This window comes from Petaurus breviceps, unplaced genomic scaffold (assembly GCF_028583685.1).
Source record: "Petaurus breviceps papuanus isolate PSGF00001 unplaced genomic scaffold, PetGlider_PUasm1.0 208, whole genome shotgun sequence".
Lineage (NCBI taxonomy): Eukaryota > Metazoa > Chordata > Mammalia > Diprotodontia > Petauridae > Petaurus > Petaurus breviceps.
The window spans coordinates 21,770,196-21,785,268 of record NW_027185852.1 but is presented as its reverse complement, the minus strand read 5'-3'; the positions used below and the strand labels follow the sequence as shown (position 1 = coordinate 21,785,268).

The window sequence follows — 15,073 nt, the reverse complement described above, 5'->3', positions numbered from 1 at the left end:
GGCAATTGGGGTTAAGTGACTTGCCCAAGGTCACACAGCTAGTTTTTGTGTTAAGTGTCTGAGGCCGGATTTGAACTCAGGCCTTCCTGATTCCAGGGCTGGTGCTCTATTCACTGTGCCACCTAGACACCCTGTAGGGCTCTTTCTTTAGCAATTAAGGAGCCATGGTCAACTGGAAGGCTCTCTCTAACTCTTCAAGTGAGAAACTAAGCCAATGTGGGTTGATGCTTATGTAGGAACCCTAATCCACTGGCTTCAGGTGGGGGACTCCTCTGTCTGGGTTCTACTGAATATCAAGGGCTACAATTAACCAGCATTAAGTCTAGGGGGAATGGGGGCACTTTCTTTCTCTTTTATGCTAAGATGCCCTCCACTTCTGAGGACCCACATTCACAGACTGAGTTCAATCATGGAAAATTCCTTTGTGTCCTAGCAACCCAGGGCACCCAAAAGTTCTCCAGGAATCTAACTAGAGGCCCAAACTCATCCCTCACCAGGACAAGTAAGGCAGCACAAAAAGAAAACATACACAGAAAAGTCTCAAAGAAGTGTTTGGGCCATACTCTGTTGGAGCTGGCTTGTAAGAGAGCCAATAGTTAAAATTTCAGTGTGAACATTTACATTTCAGAAATCAGCAAACTACATATTGGGGCTTGCTTTATCGTTTTGCTGATTGTCTAGAGCAGGGAAGGCACACTGTGGCTGAAGCCTGAATCCAATCACAAGTCTTGAGCTAAGAATAGTTTTTACATTTTAATCTGGATACTTTTGGTACTCTGGGACTCAATTTTCTTTTCTTTTTTTGTTTTTTAATATTTTTTTTCTCAATTACATGCAAAACAATTTTAACATCCTTTTTTCGAATTTTGAGTTTCAAATTCTCTCCCTCCCTCCACCCCGCATTGAGAAAGCAAACAAATTGACATAGGTTATACATGTGTAGTCATGTAAAACACATTTCCATGTGAGTCATGTTATGAAGGACAACACAGAAGGAAAAAAAAAAACCAAGAAAAAGTATTTCTGATCTGCCTTCAGGTTCTATCAGTTCCTTCTCAGGAGATGGGCAGCACCTTTCATCATAAGTCCTTCAGAATTGTCTTGGGTCATTGTATTTCTGAGACTAGCTAGCTTATTCACAGTAGATTATCATGCGATATTGCCGTTACTGTGTAAAATGTTCTCCTGATTCTGTTTACCTCTCTGTGCATCAGGTCATGGAAGTCTTTGCAAGTTTTCTGAGAGCATCCTGCGTATAATAATATTCCATCACAATCATATACCACAACTTGTTCAGTCATTCCTCAATTAGTAGACATCCCCTCAATTTCCAATTCTTTGCCACCACTAAAAGAGCTGCCGTAAATATTTTTGTACACATAGATTATTTTCTTTCTGTTTTTTTTTATCTCTTTGGGATAAAGACCTGCCTACTAGTGGTATTACTTGGGGCCAAAAGAGGCCTACTTTTCCTTAGTGCTGTGCAGGGGCTGAATTTGGCCCACGAACCATAGTTTGCCAGCCTCTGGTTGGTGGTAGAGAAAATGTTAATAATATGATAAAACTTCAGACTGTGTCCAGTATGCTTTTTTTTTTTTTTTAAAGAGAGCCAGTTCTTAAACATTTATTGCAGACCTAAAAGAGATGTAGCACTTGGGGCTGATTTTTCTGGGTTTGTAAGTCAGTAGGCCTGCCTTACCCTGCTGTCTATAAGGACCTCATGTACCCATATCACAATAAGGGGAACAGGCTAGGTTTGCTTCAAAGCAAAAAGAAGGTGGAAAAAAAAGGACATTTATGAGCTCTGTGCAACTAAATTAAATGGTTGGGTGACCTTGAACAAATGGTTACCATAATACAATAAATATTAACATTTAAGGATTAAAAAAACAAAAGTTATCTTGAAACTGGTCTGACTTGTAAGAAAACACACAGGAAAGAAGACTGTGCAATTATAGTCTAAAACAAAAGAGAAAAGAAAGTCCATTTCCCCCAATGGATCTGTCCCTAAAACTAGGCTATTCAAGAATGAACATCCCAGATGGAGATCCTTTCCAATGGGTCCTTGTGAGGTTGAAGCCCCCTCCCCAAATCATTTCAGAAGGTGTAATATCCCTCTGGGCTCCTTCCCTAATTCTTACTGGCTTTGACAGGTTGGGTCATCAGAGGGACGACTCCACTGGATGCTCAGGTAAGGTTAGTTTGGATGTGTAGGGTTGGATTTGCTTGTAGGGGGGTTGTCTGCCTATAACAAATGACTTGGATGGCACTTGCCTATAACAAAGCATAAAAAAAGGAAAAGGGAAAAAAAACCCAGTTCAGCAAAACTCACCAATGTATTAAAAAAAAAAATCTGATATTATCCCTAGTGTTGCTCACCCATAGTCTTCCACCTCTGCAGCCAGGAAAGTGCTGAGCACAAAAGAAATGGGGACTATACTAGGCTTAATGGGTTACTCTACAAGGGAGATGGTCCCGGGGATAGCAGGTTTGATAGGAGGAGGTCCCTGTGCCAGCTGCAGCACAAGGGAGCCCTGAAAGTCAGTGCCTCTGTAGGGACCATGGACAGTACTTCTCTTCACCAGCACTGTTCAATCATGTCTGACTCTTTGTGATCCATTTGGGGTTTTCTTGGCAGAGATAATTGGAGTGGTTAGCCATTTCATTCTCCAGCTCATTTTACAGATGGGGAAATGGAGGTAAACAGGATCAAGTGACTTACCCAGGGTCACTCAGCTAGTAAGGGTCTGAGGCTGGATTTGAACCGAGGAAGATGAGTCTTTCTGACTCCAGGCCTAGCGCTCTTCACACTATGGCTCCCCCTAGTGGCCCCTCTCATCACCATATGATTCTGGTAGTGGCCAATGGGCTAGTCCAATATGGAAAATCACCAGCCAGCTAATAGATAATCCAGGACTCCTGGGAGTCTTGGTGTGATGGATCAGTTCACTTTGATTTTTTTTTTTGTGTTCAAAGTCCAGCAGACTACACATGCATGTACCTTTCCATTCTTCTTTGTCACGCCACTGTGTGTGATGCCTAGGGACTATTGGACCCTGTGAGGGTGCCATTAGCTCATAGCTTCTAGAGATGCTCTCAGAGTTCTCTTAGGACTTTCGTGTTGCAGTCAGGCATCAATGAGCTGGGTCTGCAGAGTTACTCCTTGGGCACATTCCACACCCCATTTATATAGTGAGAATACAACTGTCCCTTAGCTGAGCTTCCTGCCTCAACTGTCCTCTGGACCTGGGAAATGCCCCAAGTCAAATTTCTCCAGATCCATTTTAATGGGTGAAGAGCTCACGATCTCAGGATGTCAGCCAGTGCCACCCTCCACAGGGCACTGTGTGTTCCATTTGAATGAGAATTTACTACCTGAGTCATACAGGTAGTATGTAGAAAAGCTGGTATTCAAATTCAGGTCTTGTGACTACAGGTCCACACTTTTTTTTCCCCGCTGCACCTGACTGTGATACTTTGTAGCCAAGAGGCTGTGAGAAAGTCACTTTTCTCTAAGTCTTAGTTTACTTATCTGTAAAAATGAGTATAATCACACTGTCTTCTCTGCTGTCCTGATTGTCAAGAACCCACCCTGTCTGGGTCCCAGACAGAAACATTCTTCACTGGGCCCCTCCCTTTAGACTCTCTCTCACTTTGGGAACTGTAATCAAATCACATCCAAGACCCAGGATTTGCTTCTGGAAAAGGGCGCATCAATAGACTGCCCTATGGCTGTGATTCCTCAGAGCCAAACACACAAAGAATTTTTTAAAAAGTAGGAAAAAAACCCCTTCAGTAAATCTCATCAACATATTGAAAAACTCTGAAATTATAGGTAATGTTGCTCACCCATAGTCCTCCACCTCTGCAGAGAAATGGGAGCAGGGCCAAGAGCTTTGTAAACCTCAGAGCAAGAAGGAAATGGGAACTATAATTAAAACTTCAGTGAACACTTGTCAAGGCGTCAGGCCCTTGTTTAAGCCCCTTTGCTGGACCCTGGAGAGAGATGCAAAGTCAAGGAAGATGAGGTATTTGCCTTGTCAGAATCTTGCGGAGTGTCCAATCCATCCCCACAGAGGCTGCTTGGGCTCTCCAGTCCAGGCTACTATGAGTCCTTCAGTGTGTGGGGAGCAGCCACGCACCCAAGAGGTCCTGGAAACTGCTGATGGCCGAGAGTCTGTGCAGGAACATAATTAACAGCCTTAATCACCCCTGACATCATTAGGCTGCAATGGCCCCTGGGCCCCCATGCCTGCTGCTAGAGCGGGGTAGTGGATTGGCGGAGACAGCACTTTTGGGAAATCATGGCCATTTGTCAGCCTTCAGAGGATAGCATCCCATGGCTCCAGGCCCAGTCCTGGGTCTTGGCTTCCCCAGTTTGAGGGATGACAGATTCAGAGGTTTTGGCTGCAGTCCGAGGGCCCAGCTCTGGCTGGAGGAGGCGGCTAAGTGCTGTCCTCTGGACACCCATACTGCCTTGGCTGGGTGGGAAAACCAGCCCCTGGCCATCTTGTTTGAGAGGCCAATGACTGGATAATGGACCTCTGGGCCTCGCCTCTGGAGGGCTAGAAAAGGGAGTGGCCCCCTGACTTTCTGGAAGGAAGAAAAGGAGGAGGGCAGCCCCTTTTTAGGGGAATTTAGTTCCAATTTAGCAACCTCCTGAATCGTTGGTTCTTCCAGCTGTCTGCTCAATGAGATGATGTATGTGAATGCTTTGCAAACCTTAAAGTCTTCCAACCAATGAGAAGGCTTTTCGTTAGCAGACCGTACCAATCCCTCAATCACTCATGGCAGGAAACAAGCTCCTCGAAGTTCCCCATTTTGGATTGTAACCACCAGGAGTTATCTGTGTATGTTCCCTCTAACCATCAGGGAGGCCGGGGCCTCACTGGCCAGACCCTCCAGAATGCAGCTAGTTTCTTTGTTACAAGCAGGGTTCAATATGGAGGGCAGGGGAAAGAAGTGGTCTTTTTCCAGAAATGAGTCTAGTGTAAAGTCTAAAGGCATTTGTAGAACATATTGTAAAATAAGTAAAATGCAGCCCTGGGTCTTAAGTATATTACATTTTTAACGGTGGACGATGGAGGCCTCTCAAGGCAGGGTCTTTGAGCCAGAGCAGTATGGTGTGCCTTACTGAAGAAGAAGACCCACCCCCTTTAAAGTGGCTCATTGGTGTACAGGGTCTGTTTTGTGAAGAGCCTTCTCAGAAAACTACCAGGAGCCAGGAAAACCCCGGGGCTGGAGGAGGGCAGATTCCACTGACCCAGGGCCAAGGTCACAGGGGGACAGCCCATGAATGGGGCCTAAGAGAGAGGACAGGGAGAAGGGAGAGGATGCTCAATGTCCACGGCCACCACCTGGATGAGGAAAGCGGCATCTTTGCCCAACATCTGAAGAGGGCAGTACTCAAGCCCAGAAAGAAGCATCTTGTTCTTTGGGGGAGCAGGAAGATGGCTAAAGAAAGCAGCTTGGCCTGGGACCAGAGGGCGGAAAGAGAACAGAAGAATGAGGGAGGGAATGGGTCTGTGGGATTGACTTCACTTGCAGGGACATTTAACAGGCATCTGCTGGGTGCCCAGCACCATGCTGGTGGAAGGAGCTGGAAAGGCAAAGGTGAAAATGAAAGGACCTTGGTCCTCCCAGGACTTACCTTCTCCTGGGGGATCCAATCTGCTGGCAGAGAAGTGGAGGCCAAGCGGAGTTGCCCAGTGGTTAGAGAGTCAGAGTCAGTGTCCAGAAGTCCTGGGTTTTAGTCCTGCCTCTGTCACAGGCTGCCTGTGTGACCCTGGGGAGCCCCTTCATCTCCCAGCCCCCTGGACAGCTCCCTAAGGCTGTACATTTCAGGGCATAACTGAGGGTGTCTGTCTAGTTATCAGGACCACCCTGAAGTAGTGAAATTGGAGGTCCCAACAACAAAAAATGGAGAAGGGAGAGAGTGTGGGCCTTTCTGGGCCTCAGTTTCCATATCTGTAAAGTGGAAATAATATCAGCCAATTGACATTTATTAAGCACCCACTGTGGGCCAGGAACTGTGATGTCTATGATGGAATCTAAGGTCTTTGAGCAGGGACCGTTCCTTCTTGGTCCTCGAATCCCTAGTAGGCGATTAATAAATGCTTATGATTGGTAAGCAGACTGCCTTCCTTCTAGAATTGTCATGGTGCTCAACAAGATGATGTATGTGAATGCTTTGCAAGCCTTAAAGTCTTATCAAATCCCTGCTATGAGTGTAGACTCTGTGTTAGGTGCTGCCAACACAAAGGCAAAAATGAAATTATCTCCTTTTTCCAGGATCTTAAAGTCAGCTGTTAGCATTAGTATTATTGGTGGCATAAGCAACACCTTAACTGAAGTCTGAAGGAAAATTATATGGTTGGAGCCTAGGTCTGGAGCGCCATAAGGGTCCTCATGGGCAGCTAGGAGGCACCGTAGGCAGAGTGTGAACCTGGAGTCAGGAAGATCCGAGTTCAAATCTATCCTCGTACACATGTTAACTGTGTGACCTCAGGCAAGTCACTTAATCCTGTTTGTCTCAGTTTCCTCAATTGTAAACTGAGCTGGAGAGGAAAATGGCAAAACATTCTAGCACCTTTGCCAAGAAAGCCCCAAAGAGGATCATGAAGAGTTGGACATGACTGAAAATGACTAAACAACAACAGAGAGTCTTCAGAGGATTCTCATTTTATAGAAAAGGAAACTGAAGCTCAGGGAGGTTGTGACTTGCCCAAGGTCACAGGGTAGCAATTATCAGATGTGAAATTTGAACCAGATTCTTTGACTCCAGAGCTTCCACTTTTTCATAGGTTCATAGGTCGGGAGCTGGACCTCAAGCCCAATCTCTTAGTTTTACAGATGAGGAAAGAGAGTCATGGTGAAGTTAAGGGACTTGACTAAGGTCTCACAGCTAGTAAGTATCTGAGTCAGGATCTGAACTCAGGTCTTCTTGACTCCATGTCCAGTGCCCAAGGCACTGCTCTGAGCTGCCTCTCTTTCCACTTTACCACATTGAGATAAAGATTCTCAGAAATGAGGAGATGAAGAGGGAGTACACACCTGGCAAAGGAAGGACTCATCACCCATCTTCACTGGAACATTGAAGGAGGAAGAGGGAATAATATGACATAAGGCTAGAAGGGGAGGTGGGGACTAATTGTGGAGGACTCCCTATATCATGCTGGAGAGCCCTTGTTTTATTCCAGAGGTAATAGGGAGTTAGTGAAGAATTTTGACCAAAGGAGTAACACAATCATCCTTATGCTGTAGGAAGATGATTTTGTCAGTTTTGTGTCAAATGACCTAGAGAAGGTAGAGACAAGGCAGAAAGACTAATCCAAGGACTGTTGTGGTAGTCAAGATCAGCGGCCAGGGCCTGAACCTGGCCTTGTGAATGCAGAGAAAGGGACAGATGTGAGATGTGACCTCACATCTACAGGGCTTGGGCATAGGTTAAATATAAATGAGAGGAGAGTTAAGGATAATTCTGAGGTTATAGATTGGGGTGGGGAGCTGGTGAAATGATATTCTCAACAGAATAGGGAAATTCAAAGGAGGGCAGGGTTTCTGGGGAAGATAATGAATTCACCTTGGAATGTGTTGACTTTGGGATACCTATTGGAAATCCATGTGGTGATTTCCAATGGTAATCTGTGGTGCAGGATTGGAGTTCAGAAGAGAGATTGGAGCTGGATGTATGGATCTGGGACTTAGCTGCTCAGAGAAGATAATTAAACCCATGGGAACCTGGTAAAATTACCAAGGGAGAGTATGTGAGTGTATAAAGAGAGGAAGGAGGCAGTGGGCCCAGAAGGAGCCTTGGGGGCCCCTACTCTTGGGGGATAAGAAATTCAGCAAAGGAGACTGAGAAGGATGACTGTAGTACTGGGAGAGAACAATGTTGTAGAAATCAAGAGAAAGTGTCCTGGACAAGAGGATCGTCAGTAGCATCCAAAGCAGTCAAGTCAAGAAAGATGAGGACCAAGAAAAGGCTTTGTATTTAGCAGTTAAAAAAAGGATCATTGGTATTATGAAATAATGCTCTGCACCTCCAGAGAGAGAAATGAAGATCTCCGAGTGCAAATTGAAGTACAATTTTCTCACTTTCTTTATTTTTCTTGCCTTTTTTTCCCGGCAATATGGCTAATATGGAAATATGTTTTGCATGATTTTGCATGTAAAATTGATATCATATTACTTGTCTTCTTGGTGGGAAGTAGAGGAGTAGGAGGGAGAAGAAGGGAGAGAATTTAGAACTTAAAATTTAAAAAGAAAAGAATGTTGAAAATAAATAATACATTTATTTTAAAAAATCATTGGTAAATTTGATCAATTTTGAGTGGTGGGATTGGAAGCCAGACCACAAGGGGTTGAGAAGTAATGGGGTATTGAAAGGGAATAGACATGGGGGAGCTTGAGAGAATAGTGGGGTCCAATGAATACTTGAATTTGCAGTCTTACCTATAAGGGTGTGTAAGCTATTGGGAAAGAGTCATTAGAAGTTGAAGGTAAGAAAATAGAGTTGATCAATAGGGCAAAACCAGGGAGGAGGAGAAAGAAAGAGCATGAAGAGGGGGTCCTTAGAACAAAAGAGATGGGGATGGGAAGTGATGTAGGGTATCTCTGAGAGGCATAAAAGGAGAAATGGGGGATGCTCACTGGGGAAGTTCTGGTTGTTGTAATTGAAGGAGGAGGTGAGGTCATCAGAGCGGGGTGTGATGGTGGAGGCCAGGGGAGCAGGTTTGGAGCAGTGGTTGCAGAGTCAATCAAGTGAATACAGGGAGGTGTAGGAAGACTTATGTGAACTGATGCAAAATTAAGTAAGCAGAACCAAGTAAACACAGCAACTGTAACAATGTAAATGGAAAGTCAGCCTCAAAGCAATTCTACCAGAATGCTGCAGAATTACCATGATGAAGCTTGGTCCCAAAGAAGAGAGATGAGATGGCTCTTCCCCAACTTAGTTACACAAGTGGGTGTTCTGGGTATGGACCATTGTGTAAAACGTCAGATATATGGATGTATTGATTAATTTTGCAGAATTATTTTGTCTTTGTTGTAGGAGATGGTGCTCTCCGAGTGGGAAAGGAAAGGGAATTTGGGAAATACAGTTAATATGAAAACAGAAGATATCAATAAAAATTATTTTTAAAAAAGTAAGCCATGGGGGGCTGAGTCAAGATGGTGGAGTAGAAACAGGACTTCCTCGGGGCTCCCGCTCCCACTTCCTCCAATTCATGTAAAAAATGACTCTAAACAAACTTTGGAGCTACAGAACCCACAAAATGACACAGAAAACCTAACCTTCTGCTGAAGACAGCCCAGCAGGCCAGCAGAAAGTGGCCAGCACAGTGCGCTGGGAGCTGAGCCCAGCCCCGAGTGAGCTGGAGGTTTTAGCATCAGGGCTACCACAACAAGCCCCCAGCTGGAGGGACTTCAGATCACCAGCAGCTGTGGTGATTTCCAGAATTATCAATCCATAGATGCTAAGGACAAAGTGAGAGGCCAGTGCAGTGTGGACTTTGGGACCTGGGAGTTCAGGAGTGCGATCCATCCTTTGTCCCTGGGGCGAGAAGCAGCCGAGGCATGGCGGATTCCCTTTTTAGGGACAAAAAGGATCAGGGCATGGAACAGGAGGAGGACAGAAAAGTCAGAACTCCTGCACCAGAAGCTTCTAAGAAAAGAATAAGCTGTTTACAGGCCATAGAGGAGCTTAAGAAGGATTTTGAAAACCAAATAAGAGAAGTGGAGGAAAAATTAGGAAGAGAAATGAAAATGATGTAAGAAAATTATAAAATGAGAGTCAACAACCTCACTGAAGAAAACAATACCTTAAAAAATAGACTAACTCAAATGGCAAAAGAGGCTCAAAAAGCCAATGAGAAGAAGAATGCCTTAAAAAGTCAAATTTTCCAGATGGAAAAAGAATCTCAAAAGCTCATTGAAGAGAATCATTCCTTCAGAATTAGATTGGAGCAAATGGAAGCTAATGACTTTATGAGAAATCAAGATACTATTAAACAGATCCAAACAAATGAAAAAATAGAAGGCAATGTGAAATATCTCATGGGAAAAACCACTGATGCTTCTTGTTTGGTGCTGCCAACATGGTGTTCAAGCACTATGTGGAGATCAGCCGCATGACCTACATCTCCTTCGGGCCACACGCCGCCAAGCTGGTGGCCATCATGGACATGATCGACCAGAGCCAGGCTTTGGCTGATGGCCCCTGCAGAGGTATGAGGGGCAGGCCATGCCACTTAAGTGTATGCAACTCACAGACTTCGTGCTCAAGTTCCCACACAGTACCCATCAGAAGTATGTCCGGGCTGTGTGGGAGAAAGAAAAGATCAATACAAAATGGAAAGCCACGAGATGGGCCAAGAAGATCGAAGCCAGAGAACAGAAAGCCAAGATGACAGATTTTGACCAAGTCATGAAGGCCAAGAAAATGAGAAATAGAATTATTAAGCATGAAGTGAAGAAGCTCCAGAAGGCATCCACCCAGAAGGGGTCTCCCAAGAAGGGAACCACCCAGAAGGCACTCTCTGCAAAGGTCTCCACCAAGAAGATCCTCTCAAAGAAGGCTGAGGACCAGAAGGCAGCCCCCGGCCGGAAGGGCCAGAAGGGTCAGAGAGCCTCTGGCCAGAAAGCCCTAGCCAAGAAGGGACCCACTCCGAAGGGACCTGCCCAGAAGGCACCCACCCAGAAAGCAGCTGCTCCAAAGGCCAAAAAATAAGAGGCTGCCCAAAATCAAATAAAGATTTTCCTACACACACACGCATGCATGCACGCACGCACACACACACACACACACACACACACACACACACACACACACAGAAAAAACCACTGACCTGGAAAATAGATCCAGGAGAGATAATTTAAAAATTATTGGACTAACTGAAAGCCATGATCAAAAAACGAACCTAGAAATCATACTTCAAGAAATTCTCAAGGAAAATTACCTTGATGTTTTAGAACCAGAGGGCAAAACAGAGGTTGAAATAATCCACTGATCACCTCCTGAAAAAGATCCCAAAAAGAAAACTCCTAGGAATATTATAACCAGGTTCTGGAGTTCCTAGATCAAGGAGAAAATATTGCAAGCAGCCAGGAAGAAACAATTTGAATACTGTAGAAACACAGTAACACAGGATAACACAGGATCTGGCAGCTTCTACACTGAGGGATCGAAGGGCTTGGAATATGAGATTCTGGAGGTCAAAGGAGCTGGCATTAAAACCAAGGATTACCTACCCAGTAAAACTGAGTATCATGTTTCAGGGGAAAATATGGTCATTCAGTGGAATAGAGGACTTTCAAGCATTCTTGATGAAAAAACCAGAATTGAATAGAAAATTTGACATTCAGATACAAGAAGCAAGAGAAGCATGAGAAGGTAAACAGGAAAAAGAAATCATAAGAAACCTATCAAAGCTGAACTACTTATATTCCTACGTGGAAAAACAGTAATTGTATCTTATCAAACTTTTCTCAGTATGAGAATAGTTGAAGGTAATAGAAATGTATATATATATGTCTATATAGGAGGGCATATGGGCATAGGAATACATATGTGAGTGTGTGTATATATGTGTTCAGGTATACATAGACAGAGGGCACAGGACCAGTTGAATAGGAAGGGATGATACTTAAAAGGTGAAATTAAGAGGTGAGAGAAGAATATAATGAGAGGAGATGGGGAGAGACAGAATGGGGCAAATTATCTCATAAAGAAGAGGCAACGGAAAACTGTTAAAATGGAGGGGAAAAACAGGAAGGCAAAAGGGAATGAGTCAACCTTATTCTAAATGAATTTGTCTTAGGGAGGGAATGACATACACACTAAACAGGGTATCTCACCCTACAGGAGAGTAGGGGGGAAGGGGATGAGAGGGGGGATGATGGAAGGGAGGGCAAGCTTGGTGGGGAGGGAAGTTGGAAGCACACACTTTTGAAAAGGGACAGGATCAAAGTAGAGAATAGAACAAGTGGGTGGTGGGATAGGATGGAGGGAAATATAGTCAGTCTTTCACAATATATCCACTATGGAAATGTTTTGCATAGCTACACATGTACAACTTATATTGAATTTCTTGTCTTTCCAGTAAGGGTGGGTGATGAGGGAGGTAGGGAAAGAATCTGGAATTCAAAGGTTTAAAATCAAATGTTTAAAAAATATATTGTTATTATTATTTTACATGTAACTGGGAAATAAGATATACAGGCACTGGGGCATAGAGATCCACCATGCCCTACTGGGAAGTCAGAGAGAGGATAGGGGAAGATATGGGAGAGAGCAGATTGGGGGAGAGGATATTCAGTGGGATCACTGTTTTGGGGTGATGGACAGGGGAAAAATGGGGAGAAAATTTGTAACTCAAAATCTTGTGGAAATGAATGATGTAAACTACAAAATAAAAAAAATAAGCACTTAAAAAAAAAGCAAGCCATGGAAAAATGGAGAAGGGATTGCCGTGCAATGGCAAGGGCCCAGATGAGATTAGAGAGCATGTATTTCTCCTAGACTCAGTCTGTACAGTTGTATGCCTTCCTGAAGCAGCATTCAGAAGCAAATGAGTAGGAGCAGAGAAGGCAGATGGTAGGATTGATCCAAGGTAGCAATGACTGGGCAAGAATGGTGTTTGGATAAGGAAACAGATGTTTCAAGGGGAGAGGGCAGAGTAAGGTTCAACTGGTTAACAGAAAGTCTAAACAATGAAAAGATGAAAGTGAAGCAAAGGCAGGAGCCATCGACTGGGAGAATGGGGTGGGAGGAGGGGGGAGGGATGGAGGGAGTAGAAGTTGTGGTGAGGGTGAAGAATAGATTTAGGAGAAATGAAGCAGAGGAGAGCTGGAAGGAAAGGTGAGACCAGATGGCCTCTGAAGTCCCTTCCATCTCCCTTCTGGTTCCCCAAGACCCTTCTGGATCTGTAATCCTAAGTGATCATGATGAAAAAGAGAATTTCAGAGCTCATGATTGTGCAAATAGAAAATGAAAGAAATACAAATAAACTCATATATATATATATACACACATATATATATACACACATATAGGAAACTTTAGGGTTTGCAAAGCACTTTGCATATATCTCATTTGATCTGCACAATATACTTGTGGGTGTAGGAGCTAAAAGATGAGGAAAATAAGATTGAGCCAATTTAATTGTGAGCCCTTGGTCACAGCTCTAGAAATACCGAAGGCAGGATTTAAATCCATATCTCTGCTGAACACAAGTTCACTGGTATGTCCTTAAGACCGCCTACCTTTCAAAAGCCTTAGGTGATAGCAAGGTGTAGGGGTTCTGCCACACCATGGGGGACATTTTGAAATTTAAGGGGGTTCATAATTTATTAAGAAAGGCCCGGGCATTTGAAGGTATGTCAATGTGTGTTTTGAACTCCCCAAGTAGGGAGAGAGAGACTGGAGTGGAGAGGGAGACTTGGAGACTTGTCCTGAATTCCTTAAGGTAGGAAGGAAAATGACCCAAGAGCTGACAGCTAGCTCCCTGGAGCCGGGATCAGAGTTAGGTAATGTAGATGGATGGAGTAAACCTTCCAGGAGGAAAGGTTCCTCAGTGGTGACAATGAGGGTGACCGGATGGGATCTGCAAATGGCCTCAGGAAGCAAGATAGACTCCTTTTCCTGGCCCAGTGCTTCCAGAACATGGGAAGACACATCCTGAATGGGAGAGAGTGACTAAGGAAGAGGGACCATTTGGAGCCAGGTTGACACAAGCTGTGGACTTCCAAGACTGTGGAGGTGTTAGATTATAGGACTGGAGCACAATAATTGGGTGGGACTTTAGTCATATTCTGGACTGGTTCAGGCCAGTCCAGCAATTCAGGTCAGGGATGGAATGGCATGAAGCACTGATGGACCATAAAATGGAATAAACATCACTTTGCTTATCATAAAAAAAGATACAATTTACTAAAAACAAGTGTAGCCCTCCTCCACATCCATATTCGCCAAGGCAGCAACCTGATTCCCAGGCAATAGAAACCCTGCCAAAACTCCCCTAGGCTGGTCTTTTTATATAATTTCTTTTACTGTCCAACCAAGTCCCTAGGACTTTCTCCCTACCTCCTTAAAAGGAAACCACCCTAGCGAATGGGAAGGGAAGACTATTCCTAACGTAAAAAACCATCTAGTTCGATTCTCTCATTTAGAGAGAAAACAGACTTGCCCAAGGTCACACCAGTATTATCAGATGAAGGATTTGAACCCAGGTCTGCTGACTGCAGGAAAAGTACCCTTTTCACTGTAGGATGCTACCTCCTGTCAGGAGACCTGCAGCTGAAAACTGATTCCCAGGATGCCTTGGTGTTTGACAAATCAGTTGTCATTTTGCCAAACCCTGATGCTAATCCTGTTAGAGTGTAAACTCTTTGCAAGGTTGATACAATGTTAGCTCCTGGAAAAAAGAAATAGTTTCATTTTTGCCTTTGTGTTGGCAACACCTAACACAGTGTCTGCACTTGTAGCAGGGATTTAACAAATGTCTGTTGATTGACTGAGTGTTACTTCAATGCATATCTCCCCAGAGCCTAGCATAGGGCTTTGGATGTAGTAAACACCCACCAGATGTGAGAATTCTTTCCCAGTTTTGCTTCCCTATCTTGTATGTGTTCAATGGATTTTCTGAAACCAAATCAAAGACTTGACTTTGATCTCCATGACTTTTCGTCTTCATTTGACCGGCCACTCTAGCTTCTCATCCATCTTTTAAAACCCTAACTTAGTCCTCTGCTGTGTGGTCTATAGCCCTTGTGAGAGAGGCCTGTAGGTGCATTTTGAGCACCTCTAAATTCTCTGGCTAGTCGTTTCCTCCCTAGTTCTGCAAATTAGCCTAGGTTGCTTCTTGGAGCTTTCCAAGTGGAAGAAGGGAGGGTGAAGTTAGAGACTCCCTTTGGCTACTCTATGTTATTGATTAAAAAATAAAAATCCAACCCGTTAAAGAGTTGTAGCTTGCAATTTGAACTGAATCTGCCTCCAGTGCCATCTTTGGTTTTTATTTCAGAGTAATCTAACAGTGGGATAGAACCTGAACACAAGTGTTTTTTGTTTTTT

At 44.1% G+C, this 15,073-nt stretch overlaps 1 pseudogene; it reads left to right on the top strand.

Annotated features, from left to right (window-relative positions):
- The first annotated feature begins 10,100 nt into the window (after window positions 1-10,100).
- Window positions 10,101-10,732, top strand: LOC138165184 (large ribosomal subunit protein eL14 pseudogene; annotated as a pseudogene).
- The last annotated feature ends 4,341 nt before the right edge of the window (window positions 10,733-15,073 follow it).